We start from the raw sequence: 23,080 nt of genomic DNA on the forward strand, positions 1-23,080 counted from the left end.
GATAACCTGGTCAAGGAAGAAATAAAGAAAGAAATTAAAAACTTTTTAGAATTTAATGAAAATGAAGGTACAACATACCCAAACTTATGGGACACAATGAAAGCTGTGCTAAGAGGAAAACTCATAGCGCTGAGTGCCTGCAGAAAGAAACAGGAAAGAGCATATGTCAGCAGCTTGACAGCACACCTAAAAGCTCTAGAACAAAAAGAAGCAAATACACCCAGGAGGAGTAGAAGGCAGGAAATAATCAAACTCAGAATTGAAATCAACCAAGTAGAAACAAAAAGGACCATAGAAAGAATCAACAGAACCAAAAGTTGGTTCTTTGAGAAAATCAACAAGATAGATAAACCCTTAGCCAGACTAAGGAGAGGACACAGAGAGTGCGTCCAAATTAACAAAATCAGAAATGAAAAGGGAGACATAACTACAGATTCAGAGGAAATTCAAAAAATCATCAGCTCTTACTATAAAAACCTATATTCAACAAAACTTGAAAATCTTCAGGAAATGGACAATTTCCTAGACAGATACCAGGTATCGAAGTTAAATCAGGAACAGATAAACCAGTTAAACAACCCCATAACTCCTAAGGAAATAGAAGCAGTCATTAAAGGTCTCCCAACCAAAAAGAGCCCAGGTCCAGACGGGTTTAGTGCAGAATTCTATCAAACCTTCATAGAAGACCTCATACCAATATTATCCAAACTATTCCACAAAATTGAAACAGATGGAGCCCTACCGAATTCCTTCTATGAAGCCACAATTACTCTTATACCTAAACCACACAAAGACCCAACAAAGAAAGAGAACTTCAGACCAATTTCCCTTATGAATATCGACGCAAAAATACTCAATAAAATTCTGGCAAACCGAATTCAAGAGCACATCAAAACAATCATCCACCATGATCAAGTAGGCTTCATCCCAGGCATGCAGGGATGGTTTAATATAAGGAAAACCATCAACGTGATCCATCATATAAACAAACTGAAAGAACAGAACCACATGATCATTTCATTAGATGCTGAGAAAGCATTTGACAAAATTCAACACCCCTTCATGATAAAAGTCCTGGAAAAAATAGGTATTCAAGGCCCATACCTAAACATAGTAAAAGCCATATACAGCAAACCAGTTGCTAACATTAAACTAAATGGAGAGAAACTTGAAGCAATCCCACTAAAATCAGGGACTAGACAAGGCTGCCCACTCTCTCCCTACTTATTCAATATAGTTCTTGAAGTTCTAGCCAGAGCAATCAGACAACAAAAGGAGATCAAGGGGATACAGATCGGAAAAGAAGAGGTCAAAATATCACTATTTGCAGACGACATGATTGTATATTTAAGTGATCCCAAAAGTTCCACCAGAGAACTACTAAAGCTGATAAACAACTTCAGCAAAGTGGCTGGGTATAAAATTAACTCAAATAAATCAGTTGCCTTCCTCTATACAAAAGAGAAACAAGCCGAGAAAGAAATTAGGGAAACGACACCCTTCATAATAGACCCAAATAATATAAAGTACCTCGGTGTGACTTTAACCAAGCAAGTAAAAGATCTGTACAATAAGAACTTCAAGACACTGAGGAAAGAAATTGAAGAAGACCTCAGAAGATGGAAAGATCTCCCATGCTCATGGATTGGCAGGATTAATATAGTAAAAATGGCCATTTTACCAAAAGCAATCTACAGATTCAATGCAATCCCCATCAAAATACCAATCCAATTCTTCAAAGAGTTAGACAGAACAATTTGCAAATTCATCTGGAATAACAAAAAACCCAGGATAGCTAAAGCTATCCTCAACAATAAGAGGACTTCAGGGGGAATTACTATCCCTGAACTCAAGCAGTATTACAGAGCAATAGTGATAAAAACTGCATGGTATTGGTACAGAGACAGACAGATAGACCAATGGAATAGAATTGAAGACCCAGAAATGAACCCACACACCTATGGTCACTTGATTTTTGACAAAGGAGCCAAAACCATCCAATGGAAAAAAGATAGCATTTTCAGCAAATGGTGCTGGTTCAACTGGAGGGCAACATGTAGAAGAATGCAGATCGATCCATGCTTATCACCCTGTACAAAGCTTAAGTCCAAGTGGATCAAGGACCTCCACATCAAACCAGACACACTCAAACTAATAGAAGAAAAACTAGGGAAGCATCTGCAACACATGGGCACTGGAAAAAATTTCCTGAACAAAACACCAATGGCTTATGCTCTAAGATTAAGAATCGACAAATGGGATCTCATAAAACTGCAAAGCTTCTGTAAGGCAAAGGACACTGTGGTTAGGACAAAACGACAACCAACAGATTGGGAAAAGATCTTTACCAATCCTATAACAGATAGAGGCCTTATATCCAAAATATACAAAGAACTCAAGAAGTTAGACCGCAGGGAAACAAATAACCCTATTAAAAATGGGGTTCAGAGCTGAACAAAGAATTCACAGCTGAGGAATGCCGAATGGCGGAGAAACACCTAAAGAAATGTTCAACATCTTTAGTCATAAGGGAAATGCAAATCAAAAGAACCCTGAGATTTCACCTCACACCAGTGAGAATGGCTAAGATCAAAAACTCAGGTGACAGCAGATGCTGGCGAGGATGTGGAGAAAGAGGAACACTCCTCCATTGTTGGTGGGATTGCAGACTGGTAAAACCATTCTGGAAATCAGTCTGGAGGTTCCTCAGAAAATTGGACATTGAACTGCCTGAGGATCCAGCCATACCTCTCTTGGGCATATACCCAAAAGATGCCTCAACATATAAAAGAGACACGTGCTCCACTATGTTCATCGCAGCCTTATTTATAATAGCCAGAAGCTGGAAAGAACCCAGATGCCCTTCAACAGAGGAATGGATACAGAAAATGTGGTACATCTACACAATGGAATATTACTCAGCTATCAAAAACAACGACTTTATGAAATTCGTAGGCAAATGGTTGGAACTGGAAAATATCATCCTGAGTGAGCTAACCCACTCACAGAAAGACATACATGGTATGCACTCATTGATAAGTGGCTATTAGCCCAAATGCTTGAATTACCCTAGATCCCTAGAACAAAGGAAACTCAAGACAGATGATCAAAATGTGAATGCTTCACTCCTTCTTTAAATGAGGAAAAAGAATACCCTTGGCAGGGAAGGGAGAGGCAAAGATTAAAACAGAGACTGAAGGAAACCCATTCAGAGCCTGCCCCACAGGTGGCCCATACATATACAGCCACCCAATTAGACAAGATGGATGAAGCAAAGAAGTGCAGACCAACAGGAGCCGGATGTAGATCGCTCCTGAGAGACACAGCCAGAATACAGCAAATACAGAGGCGAATGCCAGCAGCAAACCACTGAACTGAGAATAGGTCCCCCGTTGAAGGAATCAGAGAAAGAACTGGAAGAGCTTGAAGGTGCTCGAGACCCCAAAAGTACAACAATGTCAAGCAACCAGAGCTTCCAGGGACTAAGCCACTACCTAAAGACTATACATGGACTGACCCTGGACTCTGTCCCCATAGGTAGCAATGAATATCCTAGTAAGAGCACCAGTGGAAGGGGAAGCCCTGGGTCCTGCTAAGACTGAACCCCCAGTGAACTAGACTATGCGGGGAGGGTGGCAATGGGGGGAGGTTTGGGAAGGGAACACCCACAAGGAAGGGGAGGGGGGAGGGTGATGTCTGTCCGGAAACCGGGAAAGGGAATAACACTTGAAATGTATATAAGAAATACTCAAGATAATAAAAAAAAAAAAAAACAGTTTTCACACTAAAAAGGCTTTATCTTCTAACATGTCATCATAAGTATTAAACAGTAAGGCTAGAAAAATACACAGGACATCTCCTTGGTTTAGTAACCCACAAAAGAGACTTCAGTTACCCATTAGCGTTCTCTATGGGGACTTCCAAACTGGAACACACATCCATTTAACAGAGATCTGTGCAGCATAAACCTTTGTTAACAAACTTAATTAATTAATTAGAAGTACTTATTTTTATGTTGACATCATTCTACACGGCCTTTGGTTTATTTCCTGCTTGCTGATCTGTATGGTAGTTAATTGTTTGGTTTTATGAGAAACTATGAAGGTGTCTTCTACAGTGGTTGCTCCATTTTTTTTTTTTTTGAGCTGGGGACCGAACCCAGGGCCTTGCCCTTCCTAGGTAAGCGCTCTACCACTGAGCTAAATCCCCCGCCCCTGCTTGCTCCATTTTATGTATCTACCAATGATGGGTGAGGGACCAACTTCTCTGCATCCTCTCCAGGACGCCATGTTTGTGTTTGCTCAGCCATTGTGACACAGTGTGGTGACTTTTTATTATTGTTTTCTGGAAATATCTAGTGATATAAGTCTCACAATTTCTTTTTAAAAAGTTGGTATTTTATGTATATGGGTGTTTTGTTTGCTTCTATATCTGTGTACTGTTTGCATGCCTGGTACCCACGGAGGCCAAAAGATGGCGTCAACAGCCTCTGGAATAGGAGTTACAGATGGTTGTGAATTGCTACCAGATGGGTGCTGGGAATTGAAACCGGGTCCTCTGGAAGAACAGACAGTGCTCTTAACCACTAAGCCAGCTCTCCAGCCCCATAGTTTCTGAGAGAGACTTCCATATCCTCTGTATGAAGTGATTTGTCACTTGGTAGCATCCTTGCCCTGGCTTCTGTTCTACCTTTCAGAGTTTCTCTCTCTCCCCTGCCTGCTACCCTGTTTCTTCCCCCGTCTTATATATGTTGGGTTTTTCTAATTTTGCTGTTCTTATTCAATTACCTATTACAAAATCATGTTTATAGACTTCTGTCAGTATGATCTCTCTTTTTTTCTTTTCTTTCTTTCTTTCTTCCTTTTTTTTTTTTTAGTAAATTGTCTTTGTTTAATTCCTATTACAAGTGACACTCTGTTCTGGGCTCAAGGAAATGTGGACAAATAAAATAAGGTTCCATTTCACGAGAAACCCATAATCCAGTGGGAGGGAAGACACATTAAGTATGTTCCATATTACGTGAGATAGTTAATATATAATTTGCATTATAAAAAGATGAATGAATTTGCAATCAGTCCAAGACTGAAAATAACCCATCCACGGACAATAGTTTGTTGAGCTATGCAGTTTCCACAGGCTGGAGGTACGCTACCTTCAAACAAAATTACCAACCCCCATCCCAATCCCATCCCAACAAACAGTATGCATCAGACCCAAAGGTAATTAAATCATCATAATAAACAGTGAAGCTAAAAGTCTATTAATAAGGAATGAATGCTCTACATTGGCTCACTCATGATCACAGAATAGCTTTTCTTTAAAGTACTTAATGGGTTTGACTTACTTTATGCAATCATAAGGCAAAATTAACTTAAAAAAGTAATGCCCAAAGCCTTTAAATAAACCCAAATCAAATCAAACTGATTATGCGTATACTTGGACACCCATTGTCTTAGGGTTTTACTACTATTAACAGACACCATGACCAAGGCAAGTCTTATAAAGGACAACATTTAATTGGGGCTGGCTTACAGGTTCAGAGGTTCAGTCCATTATCATTAAGATAGGAACATGGCAGCATCCGGGCAGGCATGGTTCAGGCATAGCTGAGAGTTCTACAAAGGCTGCTAGTGGAAGACTAACTTCTAGGCAGCTAGGATGAGGGTCTTAAGCTCACACCCATTGTGACACACCTACTCCAACAGGGCTACACCTCCTAATAGTGCCACTCCCTGGACCAAGCATATACAAACCATCACATCCATGTATCTGAAGGAAAAAAAATACAGCAACTGTTAAAAATTCAGTGATTTGTTGATGGCAATGTTGTGTGTTGTTTTCTGTGTGCTTTGGGGACTGAGCAAAAATAAACATACAGGAATGTTCTATCTATAGCCATTCCATTGCTATTAACTGGGATATGGAAGAAGGAAGGTGGACAATTCAGCAGAAGTCACAGAAGTTACCCTCATGTGTCATGGCATTTTGAAAGTGCTTTATAGAGTCCTATAGTCTTCTATCTTTTGTGTATGCTTGAAACAGTCCATAGTAAGTGTTCAAAAATTTAAGAGGCTATGCTAATGTGGGAAGCACACTTTTCTATGGGTGTTAGAAGTACAGAATTCCATATGTCAGTTAGTGGAGACTATGCAAATATGATGCTTCTTTAAGAGGGCTGAATGCAAGTAGGGTCTGGAAATACTGTCTCTATAATCAGTACTTGGAAAGGATAAGAATCCAACACATTTGACTAACAACATGAACTTTAAAATCCAGCAAAATAAATATAATTACCCTTTAGAAAATGATTACTGTAGAGACCTACTGCTAAGAAGTTCAACATTTGGCTTCCCGGTCATTGCTTGAAAAATGTTATTTTACAGTGCTGACTTACGTTATTATATCACACCGATACCATGGATATCATGAAACATTTCCTGAGTTACTGATGTTAGTCTGTGAATTTATTTAATGTAACTTACACCTTTAAGAAATTAATTTTTTGTTTTGTTCTTGTTTGTTTATTTTAATATTTATTGACAGACTTTTTTTGACAATGCAGACACTTAATCTCTAGTGGTAAATTCTACTTTAATTAACATTAACAAGTCCTACTTAACAAGGAATCATTTTTGAACAGTTCAAGCTTTCTTGTTTTACGTTCCAGAAGAACTCATGGGTGGAAAGCTACTTATTATTTCACTTTCCCCCAAACCACTGTATTTCAGTGTTCAGGCAGTGCAGTAAAACTTGATATATGCCTTATCTCCTAAATCAACATATTTATTTTAACATTCAGAGAACATAGGAATAACACCATATTTTCCTTCTTAGAAATGATGTTTGGTCCACAACGTAAGACTTTTAGTGGTTGCCTCCACTTTCATATTTGCTTTCTCCATAACCTCCCTGGGATCCCCCAAACCATGAACTTCTACTGCATGATTCACGGGATGCACTATACAGCTTATCTATAGGTGAATGCCCTCTTTCTTGTTTGCCCCCATGCTCAGAGTATTCCCTTTCAATAGATGGAAGCTCTTCTTGTCTACCATTATGTTCATAGCCACTTGAATATATGTCACTTCGGCTGTCTGAGTAAATTTCTCATCTTCCTCCATAGCTTCACCTCGTGAGCTATGATAGTCACCATAACGGTTGTTTCCACTGTAAGTCCCTCTTGCAGATGGTGCCTCATGGAAGCTTCCATAACTTCCATATGTATCTCTGTATGAAGGTCCACTTGAATAGTCACAGAAATCTCTATCACATCCCTCACAATAGCCAGCAGGATCACTGAAGACTTTAGATGCATGTTCATCCCAAGAGCAGCAATGGCCACAGTCATAGCATCCTCTAGATGTTGATGCACATCTCCTTGAGCAACTATCATTAGAAGAATGGCCATCGTCACTTAGTAATGGGTACTCATCTCTTCTGGAAGGACAGCCTCTTGCTCTGTTACTCGCTCCTCTTCCACATTTCAGAATTCTTGAGGCACCTCTGGTTCTTGAAAAGGGTGGTGGTCTCTACTTAGTACCACTTTCAAGTAATGATGGTCTCCTGACTTGTTCTACTTTAATTCTTTTTCTATACAGAGACACACTGTTCATTTCTTTGACAGCATTCCTAACATCTACAGGATATTGAAAGGTCAATGAAAGCAAAGCCTCTAGACTTAATAGTTTCATGGTCTCTCATCAAAATAACATGTGCTCTTGGTCCAAATCTCCCAAATGTTACTCGAAGAGCCATTTTTTCTGCTCTACCAAGTGGGTGCCAGCACCATAGAAGGAGCTTTCAGCATGAAGCAGTAGCATGAGATTCTCTTCAAAAGGTGGCGTCTAACTCAATAAACTAATTTTTTTGAGCCAGGGTCTTACTACATAGTCTCAGCTGGCCTGTGACTCCCCATGTAGACCAGGCTGGTCTAGTACTCATAGAGATCTGCCTGACTCTTGAGCACTGGGATTAAAGGTGTACACCTTCGACAATTTGGTGCTGAGGCTGGAGAAATGCCTCAACAGTTACCAGCACTTACCATCATACCTCCAATATCACACCACACCCAATCCAGACAGAAAGAAAAAGTAAACACTCTTCTGGGAAAATTCCACTCCATTCCTGAAATGTCCTGCCTGTTCCCTGTCTTAACTAAAAACTAATCCTTTGAAAATTTTCAGGAAATGATTCTCTCTTTCAAAGCCTGCACTCAACTCTTGAGTGTTTATCTAAGACCTTCACCAACTTTCTCCCAGTCCATTGTTTTTCTCTTCTGGGAATTCTTTCTTTCTTTGATATAAGAACTAGGAAACACTTGGCAAAGGGCTGAACCTGGTTTATCTTTGGGGATTCACTAGCCTTTACCCAGCTGGTTAGCAGAAGAATGGGCAGTCTAACAACTCCCATTCTACAGAATCTGAGGGCAGAAACAGAATGGTGTTGTCTCTGTCTGGGAGACAAGCAGAAAAAATGTTAAGTAGGACATCACACTAGAGATTGTGAAAAAATTATTAAAATTTAATATGCTTTGAAAAGTTCTGTATTTATTTATGGACAAGGGCCTAGAGTCCAAGAGCAGAGATCAGAGTCAAGCGAAGCTCTGAGGTTTTTGACCTTAACAACTGAAAGAAGAGAGTTCCCACAAATTAGATGAGAAATGATGAGTTTAACCTCACTTTGGGGTAAAAAGCAAAGGGCTCGTTAAAGTAGTGGCCATTGGACAGACACAGTGAGCATCTCCCAGGAGTGAGCAAGCAATGGGAATGAAGTTGAAGAACGATAGTATTTAGAGAGACTGGTTGGTGCGATCAAGAGAAGTACATTGGGGACAGAGAGATGGCTCAAAGGTTGAGAGGACTTCCTTCTTGCAGAGGGGCATAGTTCACCCACACCAGTGTGTCACAACTACCTGTAACTCCAGTTCCAAGGAAATCCGACATAATATTTTTAAAGAATTAAATCATTCTTTAAGAAAAGGAACTGAATTAGGCAACCTCAACAGTTCAATGTAAGTAAAATGCAGTTTTATCAAAGATGAATGAACCCAGGAGAGCCAAGAGATGATAATTTTGAAACCTCAGCAAGGCAGGCATTTCTTGGAGCAGGAATCAAGCTACTTGACCAGTCAAGGGCTCCAGGTAGACTAAGAAACAGTGGCTGTGCACCGTGAAGCCTTCTTGCACATGACTTCTTTTCTCAGTTTCATTGACAATTCAACATCTACCACACATCCTGTGTTCTGCTCCATCAAGCAACACCTGTTGTCTATGAAGCTATGGTTGCACGCTCTTGACTGAGGGTCCCCCAAAGAGATTTTCTTTATCCCAGAGGCTGTGGCTAGAACTGTTTAATAATTTGTAGTAACTGTAAAAGGATCACTGGAATCTACACATTTTTAGACTAAGAATCAGTATCTTAGTTCCAGGGCTGGATCTAGAAATAAGCCCTAAGTGAGTGAGACTTTGTACAGAGATGTGGCATCCCCATCAAGTTAGAGCTAAGTCAGGCTTTAATTCTGCCTCCCAAGGTCCTTCTGAAGGAAAGAGGAAGATAGACAAGATCTATACACCAAGGTGGTTAGGGACCGATGCTATCTCATATTAGAGTCGGTTTATGGTGAACTCTGAGTATGTTCCTGAATTTGATTTTTAAGCAACCGGGAATACCGGGCTCAGACTGCGGAAGTACAAAGCAGTTCATGAGTCCTCAGAGCCTGTCCTTGCCCGTAGCATTTTAAAAAGCTTCAGTAGTCCAACTCACACCCATGTATCAAAGTTGAATTATATCAGCCAGAGTTTAATCCAAGGCTTTTCTGCTTCAGCTACCGTATGGGATGTTCTGGTAATAAAAACAAATCCCATTAAAAAGTGGCATTTGCTTAGGGATTCCCAGGCAAGAAATAAGATGATACCAGGGATGTTTAGAATTTCCTCACTGAATTCACTGCATGTGAGACTCTTGATTCTTGCTTCAGAAAGGTTTCTAGCCTTCCTACTGAGGTTGCAGACACAATGACCTGTGTTGGGCAGTTAATTACAAGGAACCTGGCATCCTTCCCAACAGTTTAAGTGCATGATCTCATTAAGACTCACATAGCCTTCATGAACTGGATCCATCACATGCCATGAGAAAACTGAGATTAAGAGAGATTAAGTTATTTTCCCAAGCTCTCACAACCACCAAACCACCAAGCACAGCACCAACCCAGGCTTTCAGTCTCTAGAGTCCCAGTCACATATCATGTTTCCTCAACTGCTGGGAAAGGGTCCTGGATGAGGTGACACTTCAGTTTTACAACCTCAAACTCTATATCTAGGTTACAGTGTAACCGAGATGTTTTATGATTGACTTCTTACTCCTGGGTAACTTAACTCTGTAAGTATGTAAGTGGCAGATTTCACAATATAGAAATGGAATTATTAATGCTATGAATAATCTTGGTACCCACTTCTCCTGATGTAATTCAATGGGAAATCCCATGCCTTTTATGACTTATTCTTCTACATGGATACCATGATTCCAGGATTAGAAAGACACGATAGATGCATGTCCGGGGCTTCAACTCTTCTATGTAAACACCCCAATCTCATCTCCTACTTATTATACCTGCCAGTCAAAACTACCTGAGCATTCCAGCTAAAATGGATGTCAGGGTATATACCTCAGGCTGTGAGGAATTTGTTGAACCAGAAATATAAATATTCACAACATTGTAATGCTCCCTATTTTAAAGGAATGCCAGTTGGGTATGGTAGGCATGCTTATATTCCCAGAACTCCAGTGGGTGAGGCAGCAGGAAAGTTGAAAGTTCCAGGTTAGCCTAGAGAACATAGTTAGACCTTGAAAAAAAATCAGTCCCATATATTCTGCCTAGTGGTTTTAGTATGCAGTGCTAATAGGAATACTTACATTATTTGATTTTAGCTGTATGAGAATAAAGATGTTTTTATCTTTTTGTATTACCAATGCCTACGCATTTCCTAGCAATTTGTTGAATAAGTAAATTATATTCCAGGTAGCAGGTTGGGCTTTGGAAACAAGGCTGAAGAAACTGCTTCCATGAGAACGTGATTCCTCCCCATGGGGTGCGATGAAGCACTGAGTTTCTATTTGCCAAACAGATCCTAGCCAAGCTTGATCATAGGATGTGGAAGTTAAAAAAAACTGGGAACTAGCACATGAACAGTCATGCAACTGTGTCAGACAAGAACACCTAGAAGTTTCTCAGAGATCCAAGTTCTAGTTACTATTGATGGAGTGCTACATGCAAGTTTCCCACATACGCAATTTTGTTCTTGCTGTTGTTTTCAAATGCATGTTGAAAGTATTAAAGGGCCCCAGTTTTAAAGAAAAGAAGGAAAAAACCTGATGGAATGAAGAATTCTTATGTGTGCAAATGTTTTCTGCAGCATGCGATGAACCAGCCCATCCCCATCTTGGGCTGGAAAGCCATCTTATAATAAAGACGAAGTAGGCTCACTCCTGTTTATGATTAATCCTCTGTTTCTCAAGGATTGGGCTATGCCTCACCTGTAATTTTAACTGCAAATGGTTCTGCACTGCCTGGCCCAGAAAATGGTCATCACGTCTTAATTTAAAAAAATAAAAATTAGCCACCTTGCAATCCTACCTTTGTTTTCAAAGGTTGTTATGACTACCTTGCCATTATCATTTTGTTATGACCACCTTGTTATGACTACCTTGTTATGTTCTGTTTCTGTAACCTTGCCTAATTTTTTCCCCTCAAGATACCACATTTAGAAACCTCCTACCAATGAGCTATAAAAACTTTGTCTTCTTTACATCCAAAGTTGATCTCTTGATCCTACCTTTAGGGGGAAGCAACCTGTGTGCACAATGAAAACACTAGCTTTAATCAATTGCTCCTGTTAATTCATTTGGCCATGATAATTTAGGTCTGTGGTATTCCTCCTCACATTGTAACTTGGGATTAATACACATGCTTAGCAGCATATTTCTTGGAGTTGCCTTTGTTTGCTCGAGCACAACCTCCCCTATCTTTCTTACAGAAGCATAATACAATTCAACCGAAGATAACACGACATACAAAAAGGAATTGCGATCCAACCCTTAGACCTGATTCTAATTCCATCTGGCTCTAAAAGGTCCTCATTCCCCAGTCTGCTTTCTAAGTATTTTTATGAGACAGTCTGTTTCCTTTTTGCTAGGGATGCTTAGTTTTATGCAAAGGATTGTGTCCCAGATAAATGAAAAGCACTAAATATACACATACTGTTCCCTACATATTTACCATGAAGAGGAAGGGCAGGAGAGGAGGCACAGAGAAGGGCAAACATCTGCCGGAAAGCAAACTGCGAAGTGCATAGCAAGACATTTTGGGCTGGTATGTCCATTTACCTCAAAGCTGCTTCCAGACCATGCTGGCTTTTGGGTCATCATCCTATGTTAGGGGAGAAAATTCTACCTCAACATAAAGGATGATTGAAAAAACATTTTTGTACTAGAAGAATAAGTATAGTAAGTCATTATTAGGTAAAGTTCCTAGAAATTGCTGGATTTCAGCTTGCACACATATACTTGCATTTAGATATATGTATGTATGTCTATATGTGTAAATATATGTATACATATATGTATGTGCATGTGCATTTATGTGTATATGTATCCACATACATGTACGTATATGTATGCATATATGTATATATACCTGGGGATAGCAGATGATAAAAGCAAATGCATCAGAAAAGTGAGAAATAGGATGACATCTCAGCAGAGCCCAAGGGTGATATGGGAGAAGTGAGGTCACAGTGACACATGGCAGAGCGGACAAAGTCTCATTTCTGGGAGGACAGAATACTTTGACCAAACAGCTCCACGAGATGCATTCTCAGTTACCTTCATATTCAGACACTGGAGACTTACTGGTGACCCCGGAGACTCTTAGGCTATTTGACCTGTAACCTCTTCATTTATACAAGGGGAATGAACTACTCAGCCTTGTGCCCAGCAGCTCACATCAGTGGCACATGCTGGGCAAATGCTCCTATCAGAAAGTTTGCTACCACACGCTGCCATGTCCACCCACCATTATTAGGAAGGCTAGACTCCATGAGTAAGGCGCTCTCTGGCTTGCTGCTTCACCTGGGCTGTCTGGTGGGACATTCTACCCAGCACTGGAGAACTCAATGACTATGGGTAGAGTGGTGCCAGAAGGGAGGTCATTTATCACAGAAGTGAAATGCTTTTCCCTCTCACCTCCAGCATCATCTGATAGATCCTCACTGTGCAGGTGAAGCTCCAGCACCCGCTTTTGAATGACACAGGTGCCAGACAACTCCTTGGGATGTTCAACTCAACACATGACAGGCAAAAACGATGTCATCACAGTGACAATAGCGCTGCTGGCCAGGGTCCTTTTCCTCTGCTCTGCATTTGCTTGGGGGGGTGGGTCATGGGTGTGAGAGTGAGATTCATATGTGGGTCTCCTCTATAGATACTGCTTTCTGCCCAAATGGCTCAGCCTGTAGGGGCGCTTGCCCCAGTGTGGTTGGATTTGATGTCCAGGCCCTAGGGGTGGAAGAAGAGAACTAAATCCTAAAAGTTGTCTTTTGACCTCCACTCAGATGCTGTGGTACATATTCACATCACATATATACAGAATAAGTAAATGAATATAGTACATGTTCTACCTATCATCTATCCATCCATCCATCCATCCATCCATCCTATCTATCTATCTATCTATCTATCTATCTATCTATCTATCTATCTATCTATCTATCTATCTATCATTATCCAGAGACTAATCTTCCACTTCATTTTTAACTTATTTTCCACTTTTAACCCACTTCAATCCAACTTCTGCCCTACCTGTCCTAATGATAACCACTCGAGTATTTTCTAAATGTTAAGCCAGGGTTCTTAGCCACTAGCCTGCTTGAGGCCCCTAACAGACACCCCACCGCCCGGACTTTTCTTCTGCACTTTTCTGGATAAGCTAAGCTGATCCCATGACTTCGAAGACCTGGCTGATAGGCAATGGCCAAACCCCGAGTCTTCTCTCAATTACAGATGTAACTTCCAATTGTTTCCAGAACATTCCCTCCCTCTGGCTACCACACAGTTCATGGATAGAACTGAGTTCATCCCTCTTGTCATCTTCTCAAACTTTATTCTAAATGCCGTTGCTTTCTAAGGGGAAAATCAGAATGATCTTTGACTCCTCTTTTCCTGAAACCTCAGATCTACAAAAAAAAAATAAATAAATAAAATAAATAAAAAAATCAAGTCCTTTCCTCCATATCTGGAAACTGTCCTTGAAGTGAGTTCCTTCTCTCAGACACAAAGCTATTGCTTTACTCAGTGACAAAAAAAAAAAACTGCCTTTTATAAGGTATGGAAATACATTGCTGGGGTATTTGTATAGTACCTTACACACACACACACACACACACACACACACACACATATCTCATATTCTCTCTCTCTCTCTCTCTCTCTCTCTCTCTCTCTCTCTCTCTGTGTGTGTGTGTGTGTGTGTGTTCCTGTCCCTCTCCCTTGCCCCTCCCTCCTTCTCCCTCTCACCTCCACTCTGCCTCTGTGTGTCATTCCCTCTCTCCCTCCCTACCCCTCTCTCCCTTGATCTCTCTCCCCTTTATTTCTTTCACTCTCACTCCCCACACACTTCTCTCTCCCTTCCTTCCTCCCTTGCTTCCTGCCTACACAGCTAAAAACTTCACTAAATATTTCTCTATTTTAAATTAAGCATAAATGTGACAGGACCTTCTATTTAAAACTTGGAAAAGGCAATAAAAGCTGCAGCAGGAACAACAAAGATTATATAAATCTGCTGTTAGAGTATTAGGAAAGAGAAGTTTGGGTTTATTTTGTTGTTTGTTTGTTTGTTTGGAGAATTCAGTTGAGCTGCATCTCCAGCCTTCCTGGTAGGTGGGTGTGGCCCTGTGCATGAGTTTCAGCCAATGGGATGTGAGCAAAAGTCACACAGCTCCAATTCTCCAACCCAGCCAGTAGGAATCATTTTTCCATGGTTCCACAGCTTGAGTTAATGAACTTCGGTATCTATGAGCCACAAAATGAAGGTGATAAAACAAGGTGGATGGCTCCTGCATCACTGTTCAGACAATGGGCCACATGGGTTGAACTTCGGTAGAGACAAAAAACAAAAAACAACAAAAACTCCAAACAAACAAACGAACAAAACAGACAAAATCTCTAAATCACTGCTATTCGGGAGTGGCTGAAACGCATCCTAGTGAACACAGGATTGTACACTACAGTCATTGTCCACTAAGTATCAGGAGGATCAAAAGTCTCACTGCAGATGACAGCATCTATTCTAAATGTCACTGATGGCTGAATTATTGCTGTTGCCAAATAAAGTCCCCCAACTTAGTTACTTTCTTTATATTTTGATTAGGAGGAAATGCCATAATATCCAAATTTCTGTCTCTGCCTCTCATTGTCTCTGTCTGCCTGCCTGCCTGCCTGCCTGCGTCTCTCTCCCTGCACAAGTGTGTGTGTGTGTGTGTGTGTGTGTGTGTGTGTGTGTGTGTACACATATCTACCAAGAAATGGTATAATAAGGGCCTGTTATCACATCTGGTCTCTTATGTGTGTTCTGGAGATGGAACTCAAGTCTTCTTGTGCGGCAAGCTCCATACCAGCTGAGCTACCCTCCAGCCTGTAAATCACAGCTTCCTATACTGTGGGCCATGACTCCTTATTGGGTGGCCACTCACAAAGCTGCAGTGACTTGGTGAACATGGGGGGAGGGGTGGCTGTTATCCTGCGGGGTCCCCCTTCTCAGAAGAGAAGGGGAGGGGGTAACAGGTGATGATCTGTGTGAGGGGGTACTGGAAGGAGACGGGGGGCTCATGTCAGGATGTAAAGAGAATAAATAAATTAATAAAAATATCTAAATGACAAGAAAAGTTGAAAAGATGGGAAGACCAAGAAGAATGTAATTAGATGAAAACTGTTCTGAACCCCAAGTGAATTTCTTCTGAACTAATATGGAAGCCACTTGACCCTAGGAGTTGCTCAGAAACTTCCAACACCAATTCTGTGATAATCCGTGTCCCCTTTGTCTCCACTTGAAGCAGGCATAAGGAATTCTAACAGATGCTTAGGGGAAGATGCTTAGGGAAGGTGCCATCAAAACCTCCGAGGGGCTATTTTAGATTCCCTAATACAGTGAGCTTGTAAAGTAAATGAAAATGCTCATGGCTGAAATCCGCTGTAGACACAGAGAAGGCTGAGACTGCTTGCTAGCCCGCCTTCCAATGTCTCGGCTTATAAACCAATTGCGGACTCTCACAGTTTTGCTCTAGGTGGAGAAAGTATTTATTTTTTTGGTTAGAAAAAAAAATTACCCAACTGCTCTTCCAATATTTACTCTCAAACAAAAATTATCTTAGTAGGTAGAGTTTCTATTGAGTAGTCAGAAGTGGGGATGGCTGCTTCCGTTCCGAAATAGGAGCACCTTGGCCCAGTTTTGAAGCAAGTCAGCTATCTCTGCAAAATGTCAGCTTGTCTCTCGAATTCGGGGGTGTGACACAGTCTCTGTCGTCTCAGCTCTCAGCTGCAGGCTATTTATTCATTCAACATCATAGTTAACCTGATCGGCTTCTTCCGTGACACAGAGTTCCCCAGATTGTTTACTTAGAGCTTCATAACCTCCCACTATGGCTTTATACTGAGACACGTGCCCTCGTAGAATAAAGTTTACATTGTACTGACTCTGTGATTGGAAGTAGCAGCCGTGAAAAGTGCAGGGGAAATACGGAGAGGTCTTGGTGATCAAGCTACTATGATGGGACACCAGAGAGAATGAACTTAATGTGGGGAAAGATTTGCTCTCAGAGGTTTCTGTTCATGGTCACGTGGCCCCATTGCTTTGAGTCTAAGAACAGTACATCATGATAGAGAGGGAAAATAGATGAAGAAGAAAGAGAAGGGGCCACACTCCTGATATCCTTTTTGGGGGAATGTTCCAGTGAACTATCTTCTTCCCACTAGGACCCATCTCTTATGGATCCCTGCCATTCATTCATTCATCTATTTATCTATGTATGTATGTATTTATTTATTTATCCCTACCAGGCTGGAGACCAAGTATAATGTGGGCTTGGGAGGACAGTAAAGATTAAATTATAGCACGCTGATAATAGACACAGGCACACATGGAACAAAAGAAAGAACAATCATTCAACCAATCAGGATCGGGGTCCATACTCTTCCTTAACTGATTCCAAAACATAGATTCTTAGCTTATCTCAAACCCAAGCCTTCCCTAAAGATGGATATGGTTCTGCCAGGGTATTTCATAGTCCCTTCAGTCTTGATGACGTCTTGGTTCTTGAACACTGAGCTCCAGTTTAAAGATTGAAGGACCAAAATCAAACGACAGCAATAAAACCTTCATCTTGTGAGAAACAAGGCATCACCTGTCCTTTAAAATGAAAGGGACATCTGATCTTGAGAGCGTTCCAACAACCCTCCATACCAAAGGGAATTTCCTTGGATGCTGGTCCAACTTTAAAGTCGGCCAGAAGCCATTTGACTTTGGCTTGGCAGAGAACTTCTGCATTTAACTCAGGAGTAAGAAAGAAAGCGTTCCAGAAATAATTTAAGCCACAGAAAAGCAAATCAACCCTCTATGTTTAACAGCAGGAGCTGTGAGCAACAATGGCACAGTTCCTTACGGGTTTATCAACATGGCTCCAGAGAGCAGCAGCCATGCAGGAAAACGGCATGAAATACTTTAACTGCTTGCCTGATTTCCATTTCTTACTCTTTGTTGAGAGTACATTTCCAACAGCATCTAAATCGTTGTTTCCTTTTTCTAATCAAGAGTAATCACCACTTCTGTGTGTTTAAGTCAGCATGACTATTTGACCATAAAGTAAAAGGCCAAATGCAAGTAAGCGGATTAAAATAGCCAACCCCCTTTCTTCCTTCAAATAACACTGAGCTATGCAACAATCTTCAAGTGAAAATATTTATAATATGAATGCAACTTTTCTTCCTGAGACAAATTTGCAATTCACTTATGAGGAGTTTTTCTAGACAATCGATTCTCCCCCACCATTGACTTCTTACTACCCCAACCAAAGATACACAAGTCAATACTTTTTAGGGCCTAGCTTTTCCACAGAAAACCACTAGCCAAGCTTTAGGGCATGATGCTTAAACACTGGATCAGTGGTCCTTGCCACTTTGGAATCTACAATCTCTTACATCCAAAAAAAATACTGGTATTGTATATAGTTTTCAGAACCTTACAGGGATTTCAAGCTCAGCACATGACATCCAAGATGTCGTCTTCTGCTTGGACTTCTAGAGCAAAGGGACATCATCTGAAGTGGCAGCAGTGGAGGAGGAAGAAAGGGAAGATTCTGTTATGATTGTGTTACTGTAACAGAACACCAGAGAGAATCAAGTTAATGTAGGGAAAGGTTTGGCTTCAGAGGTTTGTGTCCATGATCTCTTGGCACCATCACTTAGGTCCAAGCACAGTGCATTGTGCTAAAGAGAAAGCCTTCATCCTGGGACAAGTGAAGGTTGCCTAGACAACGGTAAATGGACTTTTTTTTAAACATTTAATTTAACTTTTAGATGTGTTTATTTTATGTGCAGCAACAGTGTTTTGTCTACATACGTGTCTCTGCACCATGCGTATACCTGTCTGGTGCTACAAAAGTCAGAAGTGAGTATTGGGTCCCTTGGAGCTGGCACTGTGGATGGTTAGGAGCGAACATGTGGGTCTTGAGACCCAAACCTAGGTCCTCTGCAAGATCAAAATGTACTCTCAATCACTGCACCACCTCTCCAGCCCTCAAGAAATGGATTTCTAATAGTTCTGGAATCAAACATTCAATAGGAAGGTGGATGTCAATTCAGGGCCTAGGTAAGGCCTTCTTCCTGGCTTACAAAAGGCCACCTTCTCTATGAGCCCTCATATGTCTCTTTTCCTCTAATCGTGGGACCCACTCTGATGACATCATTTGAACCTTATGATCCCTCAACAGCCCTGTGTCTTAAGAGTCCTAATATAAAAATTTGGGGGCACCAACATTCAAGTCCATAGCACCCAGAAATGACCATGGGCCATCAGTGCTAATCCTTATTCCACCCCAATCTTGTTCCTAATGCCTGCTTTGTTTATCTTCATAGGCAATCCGCTCTTCCCTATATAAAGGTAAGTCGTTCCTTCCTGATGCAGAGCCACGTCCTATGTCTGCAGCCTGAAACCCAGCTGATGGACGTAGTCCCAACAAAGGCTTAACCTGCTTGCTCAGCTTAGGAGTTACATGCTGTGTCCCCAGCACTTGCCCTCAACAATCGCCAAGTCAAAATGAGTTCTGACAGTGCATTTCCCAGAAAGCCTTGTGTGTGTGTGTGTGTGTGTGTGTGTGTGTGTGTGGTGTTGGGGGGTACTTGGAAATGGGTGCCTGGCATTCCTTTCATTTTGCACTGTGAAGAAAGATCTGATCCTGAGCTATATGCTTCTGGAAGCCAACCACAGCTTTATGTCTAAGCACGAAATCATTACACATGTTTCCAACACTTTTCTAAAATGTGGTAAAACACATACAACATACATTACCCAATCATGACCATTTGACAAGTGTCACGCAATGTCATTAAATATGCCTGCAGTGTTGTATAACTGTCACCACCATCCATGAACCCTTTTCATCTCATAAAACCGTCACCCTCCATTAAGCATAAACTGTGTGAACTAAGTACAAACATCACAGTTTCTCTCATGTGAGGATCCTAGTTTACAATTGCATGTGTTTGTTTATAAAAATTAGGCTACACAATGGAGTATGGTTAGAAATTTTTTAATTATAAAGATTGAAAAGTATTAAATTGTGATTTATCTTTGGCTAGTGGAATTGTAGGTGGTATTCTTTGTTTTTGTCATTAAATTTACTTGACATTATTTCCAAAATTTTACATAATGATGAATGTTGATAGTGTTCATCTGTATTTAGAGATTATAAAGGAGTATGCACAATCATTTTTCTACCCAGCTTTATACTAATATTGCTGGTTGTATTAAAGTGAGGAAAAATACGGGAGTTGGAAGGAAACAAAATCATTCTTTAGTGGTGATCTAATCGTGGGGAAAAAAGTCAGTGTCTTCTATCATGAATCACTAATACTTATAAAAATCTAGGTGGAACTATTTCATTTTGTTCTTGAAACAGGGTCTCACTATTTCATTCTGGCTGTCCTGGAACTCACTCTGTAGATCAGGCTGGCCTCGGCTCACAGACCCACTTGCCTCTGCCTCCTAAGTACTGGGATTAAAGGTGTGCATCACCATGTGAAGCTGGAACATTCTATCATATTTCTAGATAAGAGCAATAATCAGAGGACTAAATCACAGAAGAACAATTTTTGATACTAACAAACCCTTCAGTTAACTTGTAATAAATACCATAGGAATGCATGAAATCTCTACAAAGGAATTCATGAAAATTTTCAAAGACTAAAAAGAAACCCCACTCCAAGCAGCAGAGGATACACAGAAAAACAAACCAGGAAATGACTGACTGGGGTACAGCCCAGTTGTAGGATGTTTCCTTAGCTTGAGACCTTGGGTTTGAGCTACAGAGCTCCAAATTCACTAATCTATTAGAAAATGTTTATTAAAAAATAATTCCAGTTTTTCTAAAGAAATGCATTTTCATTTAAATATTGCTATGTAAAGTCATGTAAAGTATATGCTTCAGAAAATGGTTCCAAACCACTTGTCATACAAATGACACTAGTTTAACTGATTGGGTCACAAAACAAAGCCAAAGTCATGGTTGAGGGAAAGAGACAGTTAGGAGGAAGGGAAGAAAGCTTAACAGAGAGATAGCCATCAGAATGCACTATACTTATATGTGATATTCTCACATAAAAAGATTGATCAACTAAAAAATAACTAAGTCTGGATCAATGCATTCTCTTGGAAGAACACAAATGTCTGGAGAGAACATTCATACAGGGTCTTTTGGCTTGCAGGTGATTCCACTAGGCTCCTCCCAGGGATCTAGCAATGGCTTAAGTTACCATCTGCCAACCTTACCTGTTGTGGCCAGGTGAGGGCCACATCAGATAAGGGATACTCACCATTCCAGATGATGTTCACTCTCTCTCTCTCTCTCTCTCTCTCTCTCTCTCTCTCTCTCTCTCTCTCTCTCTCTCCCTCTCTCCCCTTCTCTCCCTCTCTCCCTCTCCCTCTCCTCCTTTTCTGTTCTACGTTGTCACCTGCTCTCTGCCCTCATGGCTCTGCTCCTGTCTGTCTGCTTCTACCTCTTTTCCAGCCCTCACTCCCCTCAAATAATCCCCTTTTATACCAGGTCTGTTGCATGGAGTGATTTCTTAGGGGAGGCGACATTGTATTGGCCCTCCAGGTACTCCCCTGCCCCTGCAATATTATGTTTCATAACAGGATCTCTTTTAAATAAAAAAAAGTGATGCTCTTGAGTTATGTTTAGCAGAGATCTAAGGCATGAACTGAATCAGTTCCCTGTGGTAACAGAATCTCTCCACTAAGCTCCTCTGAACTCAGATTCTCTGGATCTCAGTGGACAGAGTGGGTTTGAATGGTACCAGTCTTACACAACACGGCCCTGCTGTTTCTCATTTATGGCTTGTGTATACATTTTGTTCTTACTCTTTTAAGTGGAGACAAAAGCAAGAGGAATTCAAAGCAATTATGAACTTTGTCCATCATTTGCCTCCTAACAGATGGGACTTTTTTCACCAGAGCCATAGAAATCACAAATATGAATAATCAAGCCTTCTATTATTTCTGAGATATTCCTTCCCTGTTCATCTAATGTTGGCTACAATAGCCTGAAAAGAAAAAGTCTTAAGTAGTTCATTTTGTTTTATCTGGATCTCTAAAGATAAAAAACCAGATTGTAGAGTCAGGGTTGTGTTAGGAGATCATGAAGTTGGAGAATTCAATCAAGTAAGTTGAGGGATCTTCATACCAACTATGGAGGTGAGTCTGCGAGTATCAGGGCATCCCACAAGTGAATCTAAAAACCATCTGTGTACTTATCCAGGAGCTAAAGGGAAATGATCCAAAGCCACCAGCAACACGGAAGAAGGTGGTGGATACTGAAGGAACTACAAGCTGTAATTAGTAATCAATCATGATTTATATGATCTGGCTGTTCTCAAACTCACTATGCTGCAGAGAATGACCTTCATTACCCGATCTACCTCCTAAATGCTGGGGTTATAGATGGGCACAACCATACAAGCTTATGGGGTATCCCATAAATTGGGATAATATAAGTGGGGTTTGTTTTATTTATTTATTTATTTATTTATTTATTTATTTATTTATTTATTTATTTATTTGTCATGTGATCAAAGCAGGCTTTGAATTCATGATTCTCCTCTCTCCACTCCTAAGTGGTGGGATGACAGGTGTGTACTATCACAACTGGGGCACCGTCTATTGCTTTGTGCAGGGAGTCTGGAGGGACACTATGGTGATAATTTACACTGTAATATTTTTGTTTTGTGTTCTCCGCTTTTAACTTACCACATAAGCACAAAAGCTCAAAGCTCTCAGAGATCATTGGGCAGGACAAGGGGAAGCAGAATAGAAAAAAAACATTTATGGAAATTCCAACACCACCAAGAGTGTGTCTTAGAAGGAGGTGGATCGAAACCAAGGGAGAAAAAGAGTTCATTGCAAACAAAGGCAGGAGAAATGCTCTGGGGTAGGGGACCCCTCATCTGTTCAAGGACTCATCTGTCCATAGAGTTCTTTATTCACCATTTTACCCTGTGCTCATAAAGGGAGTGTAGCTTTAGAAACCTGCCATTTGCAGAAATGGAAACTCTTAATGCATCTATGTGCATGCCATAGCACGTGTTGGGGAGACAGAGGACAGCTTTCTGTAATCAATTCTCTTCTTCTACATGTGGATCTAGGGGAGAGAACTTAGCTCACTAAGCCAGCTCCTTTAGCTGTTAAGCCATCTAGCTGGCCCCCCTGATGGCTTTTGGGACTTTTCTTTTCAGACATTCAGGCTGAGACATAACTACAAAG

The 23,080-nt window shown here is 40.8% G+C and overlaps 1 protein-coding gene and 1 pseudogene across 6 annotated transcripts in view; both read right to left on the bottom strand.

The window, feature by feature from the left end:
- Pld5 (phospholipase D family, member 5) overlaps positions 1-23,080 on the bottom strand; it is a 355,705-nt gene that overhangs the window by 240,512 nt on the left and 92,113 nt on the right. The gene's annotated exons all lie outside the window — the stretch shown is intronic.
- Positions 6,655-8,047, bottom strand: LOC148001829 (RNA-binding motif protein, Y chromosome pseudogene; annotated as a pseudogene).

This window comes from Rattus norvegicus, chromosome 13 (genome assembly GCF_021556685.1).
Source record: "Rattus norvegicus strain SHRSP/BbbUtx chromosome 13, alternate assembly SHRSP_T2T, whole genome shotgun sequence".
NCBI lineage: Eukaryota > Metazoa > Chordata > Mammalia > Rodentia > Muridae > Rattus > Rattus norvegicus.